General features: G+C 31.8%; 1 long non-coding RNA gene across 1 annotated transcript; it reads right to left on the bottom strand.

Moving 5' to 3' along the window:
* Nucleotides 1-709: 709 nt before the first annotated feature.
* LOC111707554 (uncharacterized) lies at nt 710-19,873 on the bottom strand. The gene is made up of 4 exons (XR_002766472.1): nt 19,798-19,873; nt 19,179-19,262; nt 16,827-16,886; nt 710-749 (listed from the first exon to the last, which is right to left on the bottom strand). It is a non-coding gene; the product is annotated as an uncharacterized LOC111707554 (long non-coding RNA).
* Nucleotides 19,874-20,090: the final 217 nt, after the last annotated feature.

Here is a 20,090-nt window from a genome sequence, read left to right as displayed (position 1 = left end):
TTGATTGCCTTTTCTAGTAACAAGCTGTTGTCTTTGTATTCGCCTTTTTCCATCGAACTCTACAATGAACGAATTTTCCTGTTCTAATTGGTAGATTTTTAAACAGAACAAATTACGACATTTTTTCTAGGCAACATTTGTTAAAAAAATTGGGCCTGATAGGTTCAGCCGTTTTGACGTTTATCTATAAACATATATATACTTTGCTTACCTGTCTCCGTGTTTCTTTGTATCAAAAAAAATGTTAACACTTAAATGGGAACTGAAATGCCTCCAGGGAATGTTTATGTATGGTTAAAAATGAAAATTTAGCCTGGAAAAATGTCTAAATAGCAGCTTTAGAACACAGTTAACACCTAAAATTGTTCCGAGAGAAAAGTCACGAAGCGCCCTGGGAGCCTGGTTTAATAGAAACAGACAGACAGACAAGCAATATATGTTCAGAAAAGAAAAGTTTTCCTAGTATGAAACGTTTTTAATAAATTAATTTTCTTTTACTTTTTTTGGAAGATAAATTATATAAGTAAATTATTTATGGATTATTTGTAAATAAATGAAATTTGTTCAAAAGTAAAAATTCTGTTGATCACTTACTTGGAATGTACAAGAATTTAAAAAAAGAATTAAAAAACCTTTTTTTACCTGGTAGGTGCAGTGGTTAGAATATCTAATTCATGACGATGCTCAATGTTTACCTGGTAGGTGGTTAGAATATCTAATTCATGAGGATGCTCAATGATTTGGAAAATCTAAAAAAAAATATTTGTTAATTTATATTGTTCATATCTCTTCTACTTCCTGTTCTAAAATAAAATCTTGATAAACACATTTATCCAAAGTATTAATATATTGGCATTATTTATCTTTTAGAACATAGCCAGAAAAGAATTTTTGTTTTCCCTTTTTTTATTTAATAATTTTTATCGTCATAAAACAAACAAAATATTATCGGGGATCTAATTTCAAAAACTGAACGTGTTTGTAATCTTCCGATATAAATCAATCCCTTTCGTAAATATTTATAATTTTATAAATCAATGTGGGTTACAAAGGATTATAAATAAATGTGGGTTACAAAGAATTATATATAACTGTGGGTTTTGTAAATTGTAAATAAATGTGGGTTACAAAGGATTATAAATAAATGTGGGTTACAAAGGATTAAAAATCAATGTGGGTTACAAAGGATTATAAATAAATAAGGGTTACAAAGGATTATAAATAAATGTGGGTTACAAAGGATTATAAATAAATGTGGGTTACAAAGGATTATACAGTGAAACCCTTAATAACGAATACATCGGAAGAATTTATCAAATGTCGTCTTGACACTTTTTCAATGAGTTTTATACTATATTACGTAAATTTCAGTATTTGCGAAAATAAATAAAAAACCATGATATAAATAAATGTGGGTTACAAAGGATTATAAATAAATGTGGGTTACAAAGGATTATAAATAAATGTGGGTTACAAAGGATTATATATAAATGTGGGTTTTGTAAATTATAAATAAATGTGAGTTTTGTAAATTATAAATAAATGTGGGTTACAAAGGATTATGAATAAATGTGGGTTACAAAAGATTATAAATAAATGTGGGTTACAAAGGATTATAAATAAATGTAGGTTACAAAGGAAAATATAAATGTGGGTTTTGTAAATTATAAATAAATGTGAGTTTTGTAAATTATAAATAAATGTGGGTTACAAAGGATTATAAATAAATGTGGGTTACAAAGGAAAATATAAATGTGGGTTTTGTAAATTATAAATAAATGTGGGTTACAAAGGATTATGAATAAATGTGGGTTACAAAGGATTATAAATAAATATGGGTTACAAAGGATTATAAATGAATGTGGGTTACAAAGGATTATAAATAAATGTGGGTTACAACAACATTGTAAATCTACAGAGGATTAACTTTGGCTTTTTAAAAGAGGAAGAGAGGGGGGTGAGAATAATTATTCGTTTTTTTTGGGCTCGTCACGGACAAAATAAAGTTTTAGAATTTCATATCTTTTGAACAAAACTGTTGTATTGTCTTTCAAGAATGATGAGCACTCCGTTAAGAAAACAAATTTCTTACTCCGACTTCTACCACTAAGTGTTTGGATTAAGTAAGGTATTATTCGAGAAAAAGTTTAATGATCAAGTTCACTTAGTAGACCTCTACTATATCTTTGAATATATTTAATATTACAAATATTTTATATTAAACCATAAATCTTTTAGATCTATATTAAGCCTGTAGTCTCCTTTATATTGCTTTGGTCAGACTTTTTAAAGGAACACTGAGCGAATTTTGCAGTTTTGAATTTATTTAAAAAAATATATTCTAGTAAGTAAATCGTATAGATACAAATACCTGTATAACTTTAAAATAACACTCCCGTCTTCCCCTTGGGTATTTAGGGGAGTAGGGTCGACCCCCCCCCCCCTGTCCTGAAAATACCTTTGCTCCTGCTGCTGTATAAACTGCAAGTCCAACATAAAGTCCAACATGCTCAAGGACACTTCTCACTTGTTTTATTCGATCTTCTAGATTTCATGGGGAAATGAAAACCTTTATAGTCCAGCTTTTTTAATCAGCTCAATTTTTAACTATCATAAAATCATCCTCTTTTCACACACACTTTTATTTAAACGTTTATTCGAATGCAGTCATAGTTTCCAAGTGACCCTCAAATTTTAGCTAGTGGCATATCCGATTAACGACGGTACCCATCTTTATTAGATCAAGGAACATGGAGATATCATTTTTTGTCTAGCTAAAAAATGTTAGTGCCGAGCAAGGTTATAATGCTAGGAAAGTTATTTCAAAGAGAACCGGTTTCAATTTGTACGCAGAGTTTACGCAACTGCAATTATCTTTCCTTTGATTATAACCTTGGTGCCGAGAAATGTGCAAGTTTTCCAGCACTCCATTTTCAGCAAGAAAAAAATAGGTTTAACGCTCAATTATCAAACAACGTTTAAAATCCGTTCTGTTGTGAATTAGGCATGCCACTAGCTCTAAATATGACGGGTTGCTTAAAATTAAGTCTACTGCAATGTCCAAATTTAATGAATTTAAGCCACGTCTTAAATCCCCAAAAGCCGGTTTTAATTGAGCGCGGGCTTAAATCTTAAAAATTTTAATACAATTTTAAACATGGAACCAACCATATTTGAGCCTCTGCACTGCCTCAATACTACAAAAGAATTATTTTATAGAGAAAAAGATTAGGTTTACGCTGATGATGCAACCAAATCCAAATTGTTAAACAATTAAATTGAAACAATTAGATTAAATTATTTGGTTTTGAAAAGTAATTTGTTTTCTACCGTAATATTTGAAAACGAAATTTAAGAATGCTCGAAATGCGCCAAAATAATCTCAGCATCATTTCTTTGAAAATCAATCAATACAGTTGAATAATGTTTATCTTCTCCCTTTATTTCTTCGACTGCCTGCAGACGCAAAAAGTGACATTTTTAAAAATTTACATCCAGCACGTTCACATTTTTCTATAATTAAAAAGCGGAATAATTAAAGGAGGTAATTTAAAAATAAAAAAGGAAGAGAAACGAAAGAAAAACCGAAAGAAAGAAGAAATAAAGAAAAAAGAAAAAGACAGAAAGAAAGAAAGACAGAAGAATAAAAAATAAGAGAAAGAGAGAGAAGAAAAAAGAAGAAAAAAATGAAAGTAAGAAATTTAGAATAAAAGAAGAAAAAAGGAAAAAAGGAAGAAATTGTAAGAAAGAAAGAAAGAAGGAAAAGGAAAGAAAAAACGAAGAAAGTAAGAAAGAAAGAAAATCAGTATCTCAAACTTTCTCAAGAACTCAATCACCATTCATTCAATATTTATACTATATTTATACAAGCCTCAGTTATATACTTGACAATTTTTTATCCAATTTTCATTATTTTTTTTGCAAACATCTCTTTTTGTGAGATGAGATAGTAGAATAATATTGTAAATCACTCAAGTACTTATCTCATAGAGAATGTATTTCTTGTACCTTTTAAAATATTTAACCGTATAAAACTTCGTTGTTATTGTAGTTTTTATTTAAATAATAAGATTTTTTCATTATTTAAAGATACTTTATAGATTTTTTGCAACATTTGGAATAAACTTGTGCAAGGCATGTTGTATACCTATTGTACGCTCCTTCTTATACCCCATGTCCCATCCTCCCCCCTTGTAGCTCCCATCTAGCTCCCCCACCCAACTCCTATTTCTGCATTTCAATTTAGCTTCTTTCATGTATATACAGAGATACATTGGACCAAGTTTAGAGTTTAGAAAATGAAAGTTTTCAGTTGGAAAATTTAAATAAATTCCTTACCAAGTTTTCATACTTTTCCAGAGCTGGAAAATTTTAAATGAATGTGTTAAACTCGTTCCTAATGCAACAAAGTATTGTTCCGAAAACTTTGAAGCTTTATTCAGAAATGAGGAAAAAAATAAGATCAGGAATTATTTGAAACTGAGTTTTAGAACTACTTTATTTAAGTTTAAAGCAATGTTTCAAATTTTAAAATGTCCAGGTGTTAATTCAAAACAATTTTCATGATTGCGAAAATGTTGAAAGAACTTTTTATGAAAACAAACATTTTGGTAATCTGATTATATTAAGTTAGATCAAAACTCGAAATAGAAAAATTTGGCCTGTCAAAAATAGTCACAATTTGATCAAACAAAAAACGCAAAAATTTGTGGTAACTGGAGCATACCACGATTAAAATAAAGCTAAAATTGCTACTAAAACTAAAACACCAACAAAACTTGAAGAAAGGCTGTCTCTCTTTTTTCTATTACACCCCTTTGTCAGAAGATAAAATACGTTTTATTTTGCTACACCCTATATCAGTTGATTTTATAATTTTTTTTGGAACATTTATATATTAGAGTTTTTTATATTCTTTATCATTATGTAACATATTTTGCTACACCCTAGATCATTTACAATATATTTTGCTACACCCTGGATCATTTACAATATATTTTGCTACACCCTGGATCAGTTACAATATATTTTGCTACACCTTGGATCATTTACAATATATTTTGCTACACTCTGGATCATTTACAATATATTTTGCTACACCCGGGATCATTTTCAATATATTTTGCTACACCCGGGATCATTTCCAATATAATTTGCTACACTCTGGATCATTTACAATATATTTTGCTACACTCCGGATCATTTACAATATATTTTGCTACACTCTGGATCATTTACAATATATTTTGCTACACTTTGGATCATTTACAATATATTTTGCTACACCCTGGATCATTTACAATATATATCTTTTATTCTGAACCACCCAATATAAGTAGAAATGGTACATTTTATATCTTTTATTCTGAACACAGCTGGTTGATATTAATACATAAAAAGGGTTAGTTATATTCCTTATTAATACTTTAGCCAGAAACTTCAAGAAAAATTCTGGAATAGGAAGAAGATTTTTAGACTCAAGTTATGACTAATTGAATTGTCCGAAGGAATTGTGCATTGTAAACAGACTTAACTTAATAACTGGTTTATGAAGTTATTGGTAAAACTATGTTTGCTTTGTAAAAGCATATAACAGGTTAAGTAATGATATAATGTCGTCATAACAGCACATTACTTGTAATTACGCTGTTAATAACCCATTTCTAACATGAACTACGAAATAAACCTCAGTTGATTGAGACTCTGCTTTGATTACGGTATTAGAAGTAATTTAAGTTCTCGTTGAAACAAGTGGAGATCTTGCCTTGAGTATTGAGATCACGCCCTGTATATTGGTGTTGATTAGCCACGGAATTGTAGCCATGTGATTGTGTCCTGGTTGAGACATCGATCAATTGATTGCTAGTGTGTGTATTGAAATCGATAGCTAACAAGATCTTGCCGTGTGTAGTGCCATTATTTCGTCACGGGATTGTAGCCGTGTGGATCATGTCCTGGTTGAGACATTGACCAATAAATTTGCTAGTGTCTGTATTGACATCGATAGCTAACTAGATCGCGCCCTGTGTAGTGGCTGTTTTTAGTCACGTGATTTTAGCCGTGTGGATCAGTACTGGTGGAATTTGATATCGGACGGACTGTACCTGGATAGATACATCTTGATAAATTGTTATAGAGTAGGTATTTCATACAGACTCAGTTACTTTCTATAAAGTGAATAATTATGTATATTGTCTATTTTTAAGTTGTTGAAAGAAAGAAAGTACAGAAATATTGAAATAACTAAACACTGTAATAGTGTAAAGCCACTACATGACTTTTTCCTGGATTGAAAAAGAATATTTTGATGGAAGTATCGACTTGGATTTTTCCATTTCCTAGTTTTGTTTACGACTGGCCCGGGGAATATATTGCACATGAATAAAGTATTAAATTTATGGAAACCCTGAAATTAATGTTTTTAAGGTTTGGTGGAAACCCTGAATCCGGCCTATATCCCTTTATCCTCAATATATGAATACCAGAATATATTCAATTATTCATGTATATAAATATACATATAGATATATCTTTGTTTTAGGAATATATTTACACTTTTTTCAGAAATTGTTCAAATTCGAATATTGTTCATTTTGTGTATAATTTTTTCCTTTCTGAGTTTTAAATCTTATATGTTTTCAATCATTATTCCTCTAACTAAAGAGCTGTTAAGAAGAACAAAAATGTTTTTAATTTGTAACCTGAGGCCGAATTTAAAGAATTTGAGCCGCTGGTTGGTACCACTTAAAATTGTATCAAATTTAAGATTTAAGCCGGCGCTCAATTTAAACCAGGTTTTGGCGGATTTAAGCCGCGGCTCAAATTCTTTAAATTCGGCCTCTTGTAACCGGCCTGATAAATTTGATTTTTTCATACTTGCGCACAAAATCAAATCTAGAGGAGTTGTGAGGTCCCAAATTAGTACCTGTAAAGTTTCATAAATTTGATCTTCTCCTTCTGGCTAGTTTGCAGTGACAAACGTATAAACAAAGAGAATAGAATATATATTAGAGTGGAATTTAGACAATCCCTCGGTATGAATTTTTTCAGTCTCTTTCACCCTGAAAGGGAGTTCAAAGTGTACAAATCATGTAAATGTTCACAAATTATATGCAGTAGAGTACATTAATAATATATATATACATATACAGTATGTTCCCTAGACTATCCATTTCAATTTCGAATTTTTTAAAACTGTTAAATAAACTTTATAAAATTAATTAGGTGAATAAAAACATCATTTGATTTATAGTTATAACGGAAAATCATCGTTTGTAAAGTGAAAGGCATAAAGTCTATGTGAAATGATCATTGCATGGTTAATTATGAAACCAGCCTATTTCATAATTTGGTTTTCTTTTAATATTAATTTTAGATTTTTTATAAAATGATGTTCCATCCAGGGCCCAAAAGGTTATAAAGCTAAAATATGTGAAGTACACCTGCAGTATGGAAAAATTGCAACAAAATGGTCGTTTTACACTTTTTTCCATTAAATTCCACTCTAATATATATTCTATTCTCTTTGCGTACAAACCAGCAGACAAGCCAAATATATGTATAAAAAGATGAAAAGTGTAAAGTATAAAATTTAATGTAATTTCTTGAATGCCTTGAAAAGGCAATATATTCTAAAAGCAATAAACTTGAATCAATTGAAGCCTTGAAACCATTTTCTTAATAAAATAAAACTAAAATTTCAAATTAATTCTACATTTAGGAAAGGAAGGAAGGTCACGGATTAACTTTAGGTGGGTGGAGGGTCGGGAGGGGAGGTTAGGTATAGTAAAGGAAGATAAGGTGTATAAGATGGTATATCTAATATCTATATAAAACTGAAAAGTGACGCTTGTTATATATAACAATATGAGACCCCTTATACCAATTTCTTTTGATTTCTTTTCAATCTTCATGTATCTATACGGAAAGTATCTATACGGAAAATATCTATACGGAAAGCATCTATACGGAAAGTATCTACACGGAAAATATCTATTCGGAAAATGTCTATACAGAAATATCTATACGGAAAGTATCTACACGGAAAGTATCTATACGGAAAGTATCTATACGGAACGTATCTATACGGAAAGTATCTATTCGGAAAATATCTATACGGAAAGTATCTATACGGAAAGTATCTATTCGGAAAATATCTATACGGAAAGTATCTATACGGAAAGTATCTATACGGAAAATATCTATACGGAAAGTATCTACACGGAAAATATCTATACGGAAAATGTCTATACAGAAATATCTATACGGAAAGTATCTACACGGAAAGTATCTGTTCGGAAAGTATCTATACGGAAAGTATCTATTCGGAAAATATCTATACGGAAAGTATCTATACGGAAAGTATCTATACGGAAAGTATCTATACGGAAAGTATCTATACAAAAAGTATCTACACGGAAAGTGTCTATAGGGGGAACAAATATTTGTTTGACGCTTAAAGTCCCTGATCCTGACTGCCCTCCTCCTCCCCCCTCATTTAACAAGAAGCAACAAAGAATCTCTGTATTTTTGATATCGGAAATTTATCAGTTTTAGCGCAGAGATTTGGGAATCATTTTTTTAATTTACAAAAGAAGATATTCGTTATCATATACAAATAAAAAGATAGGTGTAAAGCAAAGCTAAGAGTAAGGAGACATGAATTTGAAAAAGAAGACTGAACTAAACTTGCAAAATAGTAATCAAGTCAGATTTAAGAATTTAAAAATTTAAGATTTAAGATTTAACTTCTGGATTAAGTTCCATATATTGAAGCTTGAAAGGTTGAAAGGTGTGACATAGTGTGACCGGAAGGCTGGCCATGTGTTTATATACAATATACACACACATATATAACTCAGAGAAGGAAACTTTTAAAAGTAGTGATGAGCAAAACAAAGTTTTTAGTTTTTGAAGGAATTGCAAGGGAATTTTCTAATACCTATATCTCTACAACCAGATAATGTAAACCTTTTAGATTATTTGATCCATCAGAATTCATAGTTTGAAATACGACATTGGGTTGTGATGATATAGGAATTAATAAATCAGAGTTTGTGACAAAGACTCAATTCCCTTACAGAAGAAAAGGAAGAGAAATTATAATATCAATGACGAATATCGAAATTATGTTTTTACCAGTTTTATTATTGAGCAAAAAGTTTCTGACCCTGGCTATTCATCAAAGTTTAAAATTATCATTTGAATCTTAAAAAGTAACCTTATCTTTTTATCTACCTACCTACCTACCTACCTACCTACCTACCTACCTACCTACCTACCTACCTATTTACCTTCCTACCTATCTACCTGCATAGTACATACTCTCCTTTCTTCCTACATACATTCCTACCTACATACCTACCTACCTCACTGCAAGGTCATAATGCAAGGAAAGTTATTTCAGAGGTGTACGCATCTTTTTTACTGCAGTGTACTTTCTCTGGACGGTAATGTACACACAAGACGGATATCGAAGTCGGAAAAGGGATCCATCTTTCACATAAAAAATCGATGACAATTTCTGGTCATTGGAAACTATTATGTGAATTATCAAAATTATCAAAATTTCATGCTTTAACCCCCTCCTCGGATACTAAACGTACACTGATGCATCTATTCTTGTTTACAAATTGAGCCCAGAGAAAACTGGTTTCAGTATGTACGCAGAGTATACGCTACTGCAATTAACTTTCCTTGCATTATAACCTTGCCTCACTGTAAACTCTGGTTCATTTCAGGGTCCTGGCTTTTAAGTTGCTAGAGCATGCTGTACAGTACACATACAGACAAAACGGGACCGTACATCAAATGGATCAGTCACCTCTAGAGAGATTCTAATGACCTATACCTAACTATCTTCCTGCTAACCTGAAATCTGAATAGCTGGTGTATATTGCTTAACTATCTTACCCATTTAGAATTTCACGTAAAAATTTAAATTAAAATTTAAGTAAGGGTTTTCAGCAAAATGGAAAATCGTTTAGTAAAAATTTCGCATTTTTCGCGGAAATTTTTAATTTGGCGAAATTTCACATCGTTTTTGACTTTTCTTTCGCAGGAAATCCTAGTAGGAATTCCAACTTGTAACTTTGTCTAATTTGGTAGAGGGCTCTGTCTTACTCTTAGGAACCCAGTTTTACATGGAAACTAAATTTTCTAAATAAAAGTCAATCGTCTCCACTTGTAACTTTAAAATTTGCTATAAATATTTCATTGGTTCTTTGAGGCAAATCGGTTAAAGGGCTTCATGAGCTATGATCGGATATATTGACAAAAAGACAAAGAAAAACTAATTGTATCTATAGATAAAGATAGATATTGAAAATAGAAGTATTTTGTTTTGGACGTTTATCCAGAGAGAATAGAATATATATTAGAGTGGAATTTAATAAAAAAAAGTGTAAAACGGTCATTTTGTTGTACTGTTTCCATACTGCAGGTGTACTTCACATATTTATGCTATATAACCTTTTGGGCCCTGGAACATAATTTTATAGGAAATCTAAAATTAATGTTAATAGAAAACCAAATTATGAAATAGGCTGGTTTCATAATCGACCAATGATAATTTCAAATAGACTCTATGCCTTTCACTTTACTAACGATGATTTTCCGCTATGACTATAAATCAAATGATGATTTTTATTCACGTAATTCCTTTTATAAAGTTTATTTAACAGCTTTAAAAAATTCGAAATTGAAATAGATAGTCTAGGGAACGTACTATATTAATGTACTCTACTCATGATTTGTATATTTTGAACTCCCTTTGAGGCTGAAAGGGACTGGCAAAATTCAAACCGAGGGATTGTCTAAATTCCACTCAAATATATATTCTATTCTCTTTGAATTTATCTTGGTTTGATTGTTTTCCAAATATTGTATTTTCTACATATAATCCTTTAAATAATAATACTGCTGGATTTGAAAAGAATTGCAAAGAGAAATGGAATAAAGGTTTAAACCTTTGAAATGTTAAAACTGAGATAGTATAATGGAACTTGAAATTGCGGGGCATTTGTTTAGAAAATTAAATAATTTGGAAGGGAAAATAGAATTAAAACAAACAATTTATTTTAACAGCTTTTTTGGAGGTCACCGATGAAATTCAAAACTATCTTAAGAAAAAACTAAAACTAAAAAATGTAGAGGAGCTAGGTGGGGAGGGTGATAGAGGTGTTTGGAGAAGGATAATCTCAGATTTTGTATTGTTAGGTAAACCAGACCAGTAAAGTAAATTAAAGAGACTGTAGGCATAATTTCAAGTGACCCTCTATGTTTAAAGTGGCGTGTCTAGTTCACAACTGTACCCTTGAAACTTTTGACTGTTCAAGGGCGTATCCTTATTTATCTGCAGAAATAATAATATTTTTTATTAGAAATATATATTTTTTATTTGAAATACTAATATTTTTTATTGGAAATACTAATATTTTTTTTATTAGAAATACTAACATTTTTTCCAAGAAGTCGCGGAAAATAAATATCAACATCGAATTTTTAAAAATAATTTGGAATATAGTTTATTCTGGATTTACGAGGAAAATATTTACCCCTTGGTCTTAAATCATAGGTTTAACGGATACCTTAGTAAATCAGGAATTTGCATAGAAAGTCACTTGAACACGCAAATCTGTCCCTTTAGAAAAAGTAAATTCATCCTATATGAAGCATAAAGTCTGACCGCGTCAACCTTGTTGCACCGGCTATTCCTGTCCATAGAGCTAGGTACAGTACAAGCTGGGAGCAGAAAGATTGACCAGGCTTGGAAATTCAAATGTACTACAGCTGCCTGTGAGAAAGTATGCTTACAGTCCCTTTAAATACTAATATTATTTGACAATTTATCTGCATTATTATAAAGATGTTAGAAACCTTTTCAAGATTTAAAGATATTAGATTAAACAAAATACCTTTATTAAAGACAAATTATTTAAACAAACTTTTAAATTAAAATATTTAAATTTTTCCACGTAGGTAGTTTTTCATGCAATTAATCTTTTGTGAAGATAACTTTACATTTGGGTAGTTTTTTTATGGTGGTAAATTTTCTGAAAGTTCTATATATGTTCTATATTCCTTTCATCCCTTTCAGGAGTGCAAATATAATTATAACCGACGTTAAATATGTATTTGTTGAGAAATGGATTGATTCAATAATTGCCTGATTTTCTTGTTGGAATATATAATCAACATTATTATATTTTATGTTTGCAATATTAATAATTGCAGCTCAGAGGTTCCTAATTTATTAACATACATATATTTCAGACATATACTTATAATTAATGAATGTACAGATTAGAGCAAATTGATAAATTCATATTTTTTAGTGAATTATAAAATTACTAGAACACAGCCTTGCCTGGAATCTAAACTATTTCTATATATTCCTATGAAAGACAGCCAACTAAAGTGTTCCTAAAAAAGACAGCCAACTAAAATGTTCCTATAAAAGACAGCCAACTAAAATATTCCTATAAAAGACAGCCAACTAAAATATTCCTATGAAAGACAGCCGACTAAGCTTCAAATTTTTAGACCAAGCTAAGAACATTTACGTGGTTCCCCGATACAAAATTAGGCAAATCAGAGACGAACAAACAGAGATTTCTACTTTATAAACATATAAATTTTATTTTAACATTAATATGAAGATGTTTATATGTTTTGTATATTGCAGACACGGGCATGTTATAAAATTTCAACTTTTATGTTAAACGAAAGTTGGAAATTGATAAATACAGTAACTGAAGGTGTACAGAAAAACCTTCAAGCGCATTTATATTTTACATAACTATTGTTTATCTTCAATTTTTTCTCTTTTAGAGTTTTTTTCGTGGATTTTGAAAAATCAAAGTTTTTCTAAGTCAAGTTTTTTCAATTCTAATTCCATCCATAAACCTTCCCTGGGATCATGTGAGGTTCAGCCGTTTTGACGTTTATCGGTTACAAACAAACACCCAATCAGACAAGCAAAGTATATGTATAGATGTAGAAGTTTAAATGTGATGATGAGCTTTTAAAAATCATCTATCTGTATTCACTGAAAGATGTATTAAGAATCTTTAAAAATGTCTGATCCTTGAGGAATATTCTATTAAGAATGTATGTACGGAGGGGAGGGGTATAGTGGGAATAAGAGGGGGGGAGATGTATAGTGGGAATAAGAGAAGGGGAGGGGTATAGTGGGAATAAAAGGAAGAGGAGGGGTATAGTGGGAATAAGAGAGGGGGGGGGATGAAATTATCAAAATTATTTTATCAAATGCAGAAAACCAAAAATAACAAGTGTTTGGTTTGGATCCTTGAAGTGTGTATGTTGAGCTTGTTTGTGAATAATTTTGCATATTTTTCTCTTTTCTTTTGGAAACCTGTATTTTCAAAAATTTATTTAAACAAATTTAAACTACACCATTTATATATTTATATCTTTGTGTGTGAATAAATCTTTCTAATAATATTAGTCTAAAATAGCCCAATTTGTATAGGGTTTATAAAAGTAGTTTTTATAGTGTTGAAAAGTGTTGGCTGGGTCTTGTCAAATAAAATGACTAATCACTTGTAATATTTATCATGGCTGAATTATATTCACCAAAATTCCCTTGGTTCGTAAAGAAATTTGAAAAATTCTTCATATTTAGTAGGAATATTCTATTAAGAATGTATGTACAGAAGAGGAATATTCTATTAAGAATGTATGTACTGAAGAGGAATATTCTATTAAGAATGTATGTACGAAAGAGGAATATTCTATTAAGAATGTATGTACTGAAGAGCTAGATGACTGGATACTCAAACTAAACTCTCCGGTTTCAGAGGATTTACTCAGCTTTCTCCGTGAACCCTGATCTAGGCGGGAACCTGGAGAACCTGGGACGGATTGGATAAATCTCCGGGTGCTAGCTTGGATTCAGGGATCATTCACCAATATTGGATTCTTAATACTGGAGCTAGGACATTACCCAAATAGAACCCTCCCTCTTACCCTCTATACCTTTTAATCTATAATAGGACCTTTCGCAATATTCATTTCCACCCTCACCCCATGCCCACCCCACCCTCCTCCATTTAACCCAATAAAAATATGTGGGGATGGGGGGAGAATCGGAGAGGGGAGGCCCAAATAAATGCAGTCCCATTTTTAGAAGAAAAAAATTGGAAAGTTACAGGAGGTGCCATTTTTTTTTTAATTTTTAGACTGGTTTGGGTGCTGAGGAAGATTTAAAAATAACAACAAATTCTATTTGTTTTAAAAAAACATGATTTATCGCAATATTACTAATCAACTTTGGGATTTGAACAAAAAGTGAACCCATAAGGAAACCTATGTACTAAAATGTTGCTAAACGCAACATGTTTAAAATTTCTAAATATTCCTTCACGAACATTTAAATTTGAAAAACAAACTATTTTAATTGCACAAAGTCAAAAGTCTAAATTAGGGCAGAACTTTTAAACAGTTTAAGTAGTAAACTCCAATAGGTTTAATATAATCTAAAAATCTATTCTATAGTTTTATGAAGAAAAAATGTTTTTCTTGTATATTGTATCTACTCTAAATCCACTATATGAACTTATACAGTAAACCTATAAAATGCTTTATTCTTTATGCACAAAGAATATAATCTCTGTGGATATATGTTTATGTACAGGGTGTACCATTAAATAGTGGATATATGTTTTTGCACAGGGTGTACCATTAAATAGGGAATATATGTTTATGTACAGGGTGTACCATTAAATAGTGAATATATGTTTATTTACAGGGTGTACCATTAAATAGTGAATATATGTTTATGTATAGGGTGTACCATCAAATAGTGGATATATGTTTATGTACAGGGTGTACCATCAAATAGTGGATATATGTTTATGTACAGTTGAGAGACGACTTTTTATTTTATATTTTACAGCTATATCTAATATCTAATGACAAAACTTGTATCAAAAACGTTAAATCACTGAAATATTGACAACTCTAAAACTCAGTCATCAAAGAAATTGAGTCTTTGCTACAACCTGAAATCTGTTATGCCCTATATCTTTGCAACTTAATGTTGTAAACCTTTGATATTTCAAACTATGAATTATGTTAGATTAAATCACATAGATTCAGCCTCCTTATAAACAGTATCATCAATTTTTAAGACAGGGCTGACTTTGAAGTGTCGCAACGCCCTAAGCTGAAATTTTACCGCTCTAACTCACTTATGCTTTTCTGTAGCCCTTTAAATGTAAATTTTAGCACTGTAAAGCACTTGTTGTTAGATGTGTTTTTTTAGAAGTTATTGGCAAAATTCTCAACGATTTTTGCTTGAGAGCGTGAGACCATTAAATCACAGTGTAAAGAATCTAAGTTTGAAATATCTAAGGTATATGACATTGGGTTGCAAAGATATAGGCATTAGAAAATCTGAGTTCATTTATAAACAACTTAGACTTTAAAGTGTCGGAGCGCCTTGGTCTTCAGTTTTGCTTTACCAACTCTCATTGCTTTATTGTAGCACTAGACATATACATTTAAAAAATTTAAACCGCTTGTTTTTTAGCTTTAGCCTTGAAGAAGTAATTGACAATCTTCAAATCGAGTTTTGTGTGAGAGCTTGCAACCTGTGGATCACTGTGAGTGCACCTATCCATGTTTTCATACACGTTTATTCAAAGACGACATTGGTCGTCTCTCAGATGTTATGATTAATGGGACACCATGTAGTTTATATATTTATAACTTTTTCCAGGCCCAAGCAACCCCTTTTTTTAAAGGAAGAAAATATCGAAACAAAGTAAAGATCTGGCAAGTTGAAGATCGAAAACCGAAATACTGAATATGTGTGAACATGACAAGTTTATGTAAATTAACGAAACATATTTGAATTTGAATTCAATATTAACAAACAAATTAAATAGCAATGTTCTTAATTGAAAACGAAGTATGCTAGTTGGTTAACTTTGTAACCTTGGCAACCTGATGAAAAATAGCGATGGGCTTTAATTATTTATTTTTCTGCGATGTTTCTGGCCACTATAGTCTTATTTATCTAACCCTTGTGCTACTCACGTATCCTTTGCCCCAAAACACTGTAGGGGGAGTGGGGGGGGGGGTCCACGACTTAGGCAGTAGTTGTCAAAGCTTAGCTTTTAGTATGTATTCTCAATATTTAGAAAATTCAACCCCCCCCCCAAAAAAAAAAAAAGTCGAACTATCTATAATGGCTCAGAATTGTTCAATTCAACCTAACTGATTTTATTTTCTTAAAGTTACCAATGCTCATTTACATTTGTGTAGATACTTACCCAGTAAACCTCACTATACTTACAAACAGCATATAATTCCTCTTTCTCATTCAGCAAACTTACCACAGGGTGTTCCAGAAAACATGTGAAATAAGGGACAACTTTTATATCTTTATATTTTTGTTCCAGTAAAAACAATTATCGACATAAACTCTTTGTCTTGGGATTTCCAATTGAATCTTTAATCTGAAACACTTGATATCGATACCAAATTTGGGCATTTTTAAATGTGAAGAATAAGACCAATGCTTGATCTTTTCATTTTAGTTATCCATGCAAGGTATGGCCAACACGGGATATCGAAGAGGAATACGATTAATCCGCTGGTCTGCATAAGATGGAGATCAATTCTTGATCCTTTAAGATTCAAAACACAAATTCATTTAGAAAATTTCTGGATATTTGCTTTCTCCGTCAAATTTAAGACATTTTTTAATGATTAAAAATCAAAACGATTTTGAAGTTGTCTCTACATTTTTAGGTTTATTGGGACACCCTGCAGAATAGACAACATACAAATGCACTTACCCATGCACCTAAAGCCGTGTATATGATAAGTCCAACATACAGACCAACATGACCAATTACCTAAAACATTTTTATATTATTATTCATAAATAAAATAAAATGTTTTAAAGCAAAAAGAAAATGATGAAATAAAGATAAATGCGCTAAACATTCTGATAACAATGCTTAATCCTGATCGCTTAATCTGAATATCAACTGATGGAAACTTTTTTTTGAATCCGCTCTCTTTGGATATCCCTTTTCTACTAAATGTAATAACGATACGTTTGATCGATTAGGATTAGAAAAAAAGAGGATCAAGCATTGCTCTCGATATCTATCACTTAGGTGAGAATTTGACAGCTAGGTGCCAGGACAAACTCCGGAAAGACAAACTCCTGAAATACAAACTCCGGAAAGACTAACTCCGGAAAGACAAACTCCTGACGAGACAAACTCCTGACGAGACAAACTCCTGAAAGTACAAACTCCTGAAAGACAAACTCCTGAAATTATGAAATTTTTCTCTGAATGAAATATGATAAAATTCATAAACTTTAGGAGAAAAAATCCGCAAATATCCTAGAAAAAATTCTCAATCTTTAGTAATTTGAATATGTTTCAAGCAGCAAAGTATTACAATGATCAGAATAACCAGCAAATTTATTATAATTTATTTTTTATTATTTATTATTTAGGGTTAGGTTAGGTTAAGGCACTTTCTGGGCCGAGCGCTGCGGCTAGGACAGGCTAGGGGGCCGAGCGCTGCGGCTAGGACATGCTAGGGGGCCGAGCGCTGCGGCCATGGGTTAGGTTAGTTAAGACACTTTCTTGGCCGAGCGCTGCGGCTAGGACAGGCTAGGGGGCCGAGCGCTGCGGCCATGGGTTAGGTTAAGTTATGACACTGTCTGGGCCGAGCGCTGCGGCCACGGGTTAGGTTAGGTTAAGACACTTTCTGGGCCGAGCGCTGCGGCCACGGGTTAGGTTAAGTTATGACACTGTCTGGGCCGAGCGCTGCAGCTAGATTAGATATAAATTGTGAAACATTTTTTTAAAATTTGATATTCTGGAGTTTGTATTTTAGAAGTTTTTATTTTCAGGAGTTTGTCTCGTCAGAAGTTTGTCTTTCCGGAGTTTGTCTTTCCGGAGTTTGTCTTTCCGGAGTTTGTCTTTCAGGAGTTTGTCTTTCAGGAGTTTGTCCTGGCGCCGACAGCTAGTTGAAATGATTTAGCGGTTTACACTTCTTTGAAAGAAGCTTTTCTCCGACGACATTTAAGAAATTCTCCGCGTGGCTTATAGTTTTGTTTGATGGAAGACGACATTTTAACTCAACTACAGTCAAGTTTTCTATTTTTAAAAATATTCACGACCCTGTCCCGGGTTCGTGCATGGGGACACCTCCCTGCATGGGGACACCTCAAACTAAAGTTTTAACCATTCCAACACAATGATGTTAGACATAAAAAGCAATGTTAAGACATTTCTGATTCTTAATAATGCTTTTTGATTTGAAAAACAAATTAAAAATTATCTATATCTCGAGTAAATATTAATTAATTGTTTGATGATTTGAAAGCAAGACGACATTCGAGTGGAAATAACGTTTCTCGCCATTACTCCCTTTAAAATACATTTAAAAGATGCCTATTTAGTTTATGTCCACTTATGATTTTTAGTGTTTTATCATTACTTTTTAAGTCTAACATTGTGTTGAAATGGATAAAACTTTAGGGGTAGGTGTTCCATGTAAGGGAGGGTCTCCATGCACTACACCATGGCCCCATCCTTTGTAAACTAAAATTTTGCATCACACAAACAAACAATAAAAAGCATAACATAACGTAAAGCATAAAAACATTGTTAACAGAAATTTACTTTCAAATGTTTAGCATTAAAAGAAAACAAAGCTTCATTCTCTTATAAACAGGGTTACCCACAAAAGATGAGACTGTAAAGACGACCTGAAACTATTAAAATATGACGATCTCAACGTTTGATTATCACTTCTGCCTTGAAATTAGCCCTACCATTAGGCGTATGTAAAACAGAAAGATAAGTCTATCTGTACAGCTGCACATGCACCTCTGACCCTTCAGTAAAAGTAAATTCAACCTAAAGTCTGACTGCGTCAGCCTTGTTGCACCGGCTAGTCATTTTGAGTGTCTGCTTTATTTACCCAATGTCCGGGCCCGGCTATACAGTACAAACTGGAACCGGAAAGGTTGACCCGGCTCGGAAATTCAAATGTACTACGGCTGCCCGTGTGCAGGGAATCGTAAATGTAAGGAAACAGACAGTTTAAATTCTGTAAAGTCGTCTCTGAAGTCTCATATTTTGTGGGTATCCCTGTATATAGTTTTAAAGCATATTTACCGTTCTTAGTTTAGCCACATTTTCTGCTCCGAGATGTTTCTCAAGTCTTTCGTCTAGCTTGGAGAACCACCCGTCCATTCTTCCCTTAAAATGACTGTAGACGGAATATCAAGTAACCCTCCACTTGTAGAGCGGCATGTACGATTTACAATGGTACCCTTTATACTGATGGAGTTTTTCAATCGTGATTTCTCTGCAGGAAAAAAAAAACGAAAATACCAGAATTTGACACTTTTTCGAGATGGAATTACGACGATATCTTCCTCACTGTTGCTCAGAGAAAGGCTTAAAGAGTATCTTTGTGAATCGTAGATTTCATTTTATGTTAGATATTAATGATAGAAAATTGTCTCTATTAAAAAATTGGACTAAAAAATTTATTTTGATGGAAAGTTCAATAGTCTATGTAGTACAAGGAAAAAAACATGTGAGAAATAAGCATCTTGCATCTTGCAAAAAGGGAATCTCATAACAGCTATATAATTACGCATTGTGCAACGTGAATAAAATTAAGATAATATATGTTTATATTCTTAGGCTTCATATTGAAGCACAAGCACATCAAACTTTATTTCTCAAAAATTCTCAAAAAAATACTATTCTTCATTTCTAAATTTACCTGAAAGTTCTTCCTATATCATCTGAAATTGCTCAGAACAAATGCATTTTTTGTCTGAAAAAAACTTTTATTAAAGGTTATAGAAAGAAAATAAGAAAGTTCAAAAATTGAAAGGTGATTAAAAAATCAAATTTGTTCTCTGATGTTGTTATAAAATACAACAAAAAATTCAAAATTTTTTAGATCTTAAGAAAGCTTTTGACTGTTGCAACTTAGATATTCTTTTAAAAAAACTAGAGTATTACGGTTTTAAAAATGTAGCTAACACATGGTTTCAAAACTATTTAGTAAAT

Source organism: Eurytemora carolleeae, unplaced genomic scaffold, assembly GCF_000591075.1.
Source record: "Eurytemora carolleeae unplaced genomic scaffold, Eaff_2.0 scaffold772, whole genome shotgun sequence".
NCBI lineage: Eukaryota > Metazoa > Arthropoda > Copepoda > Calanoida > Temoridae > Eurytemora > Eurytemora carolleeae.
The sequence above is the reverse complement of the archived record's forward strand: the minus strand, read 5'-3'. Positions and strand labels throughout refer to the sequence as shown.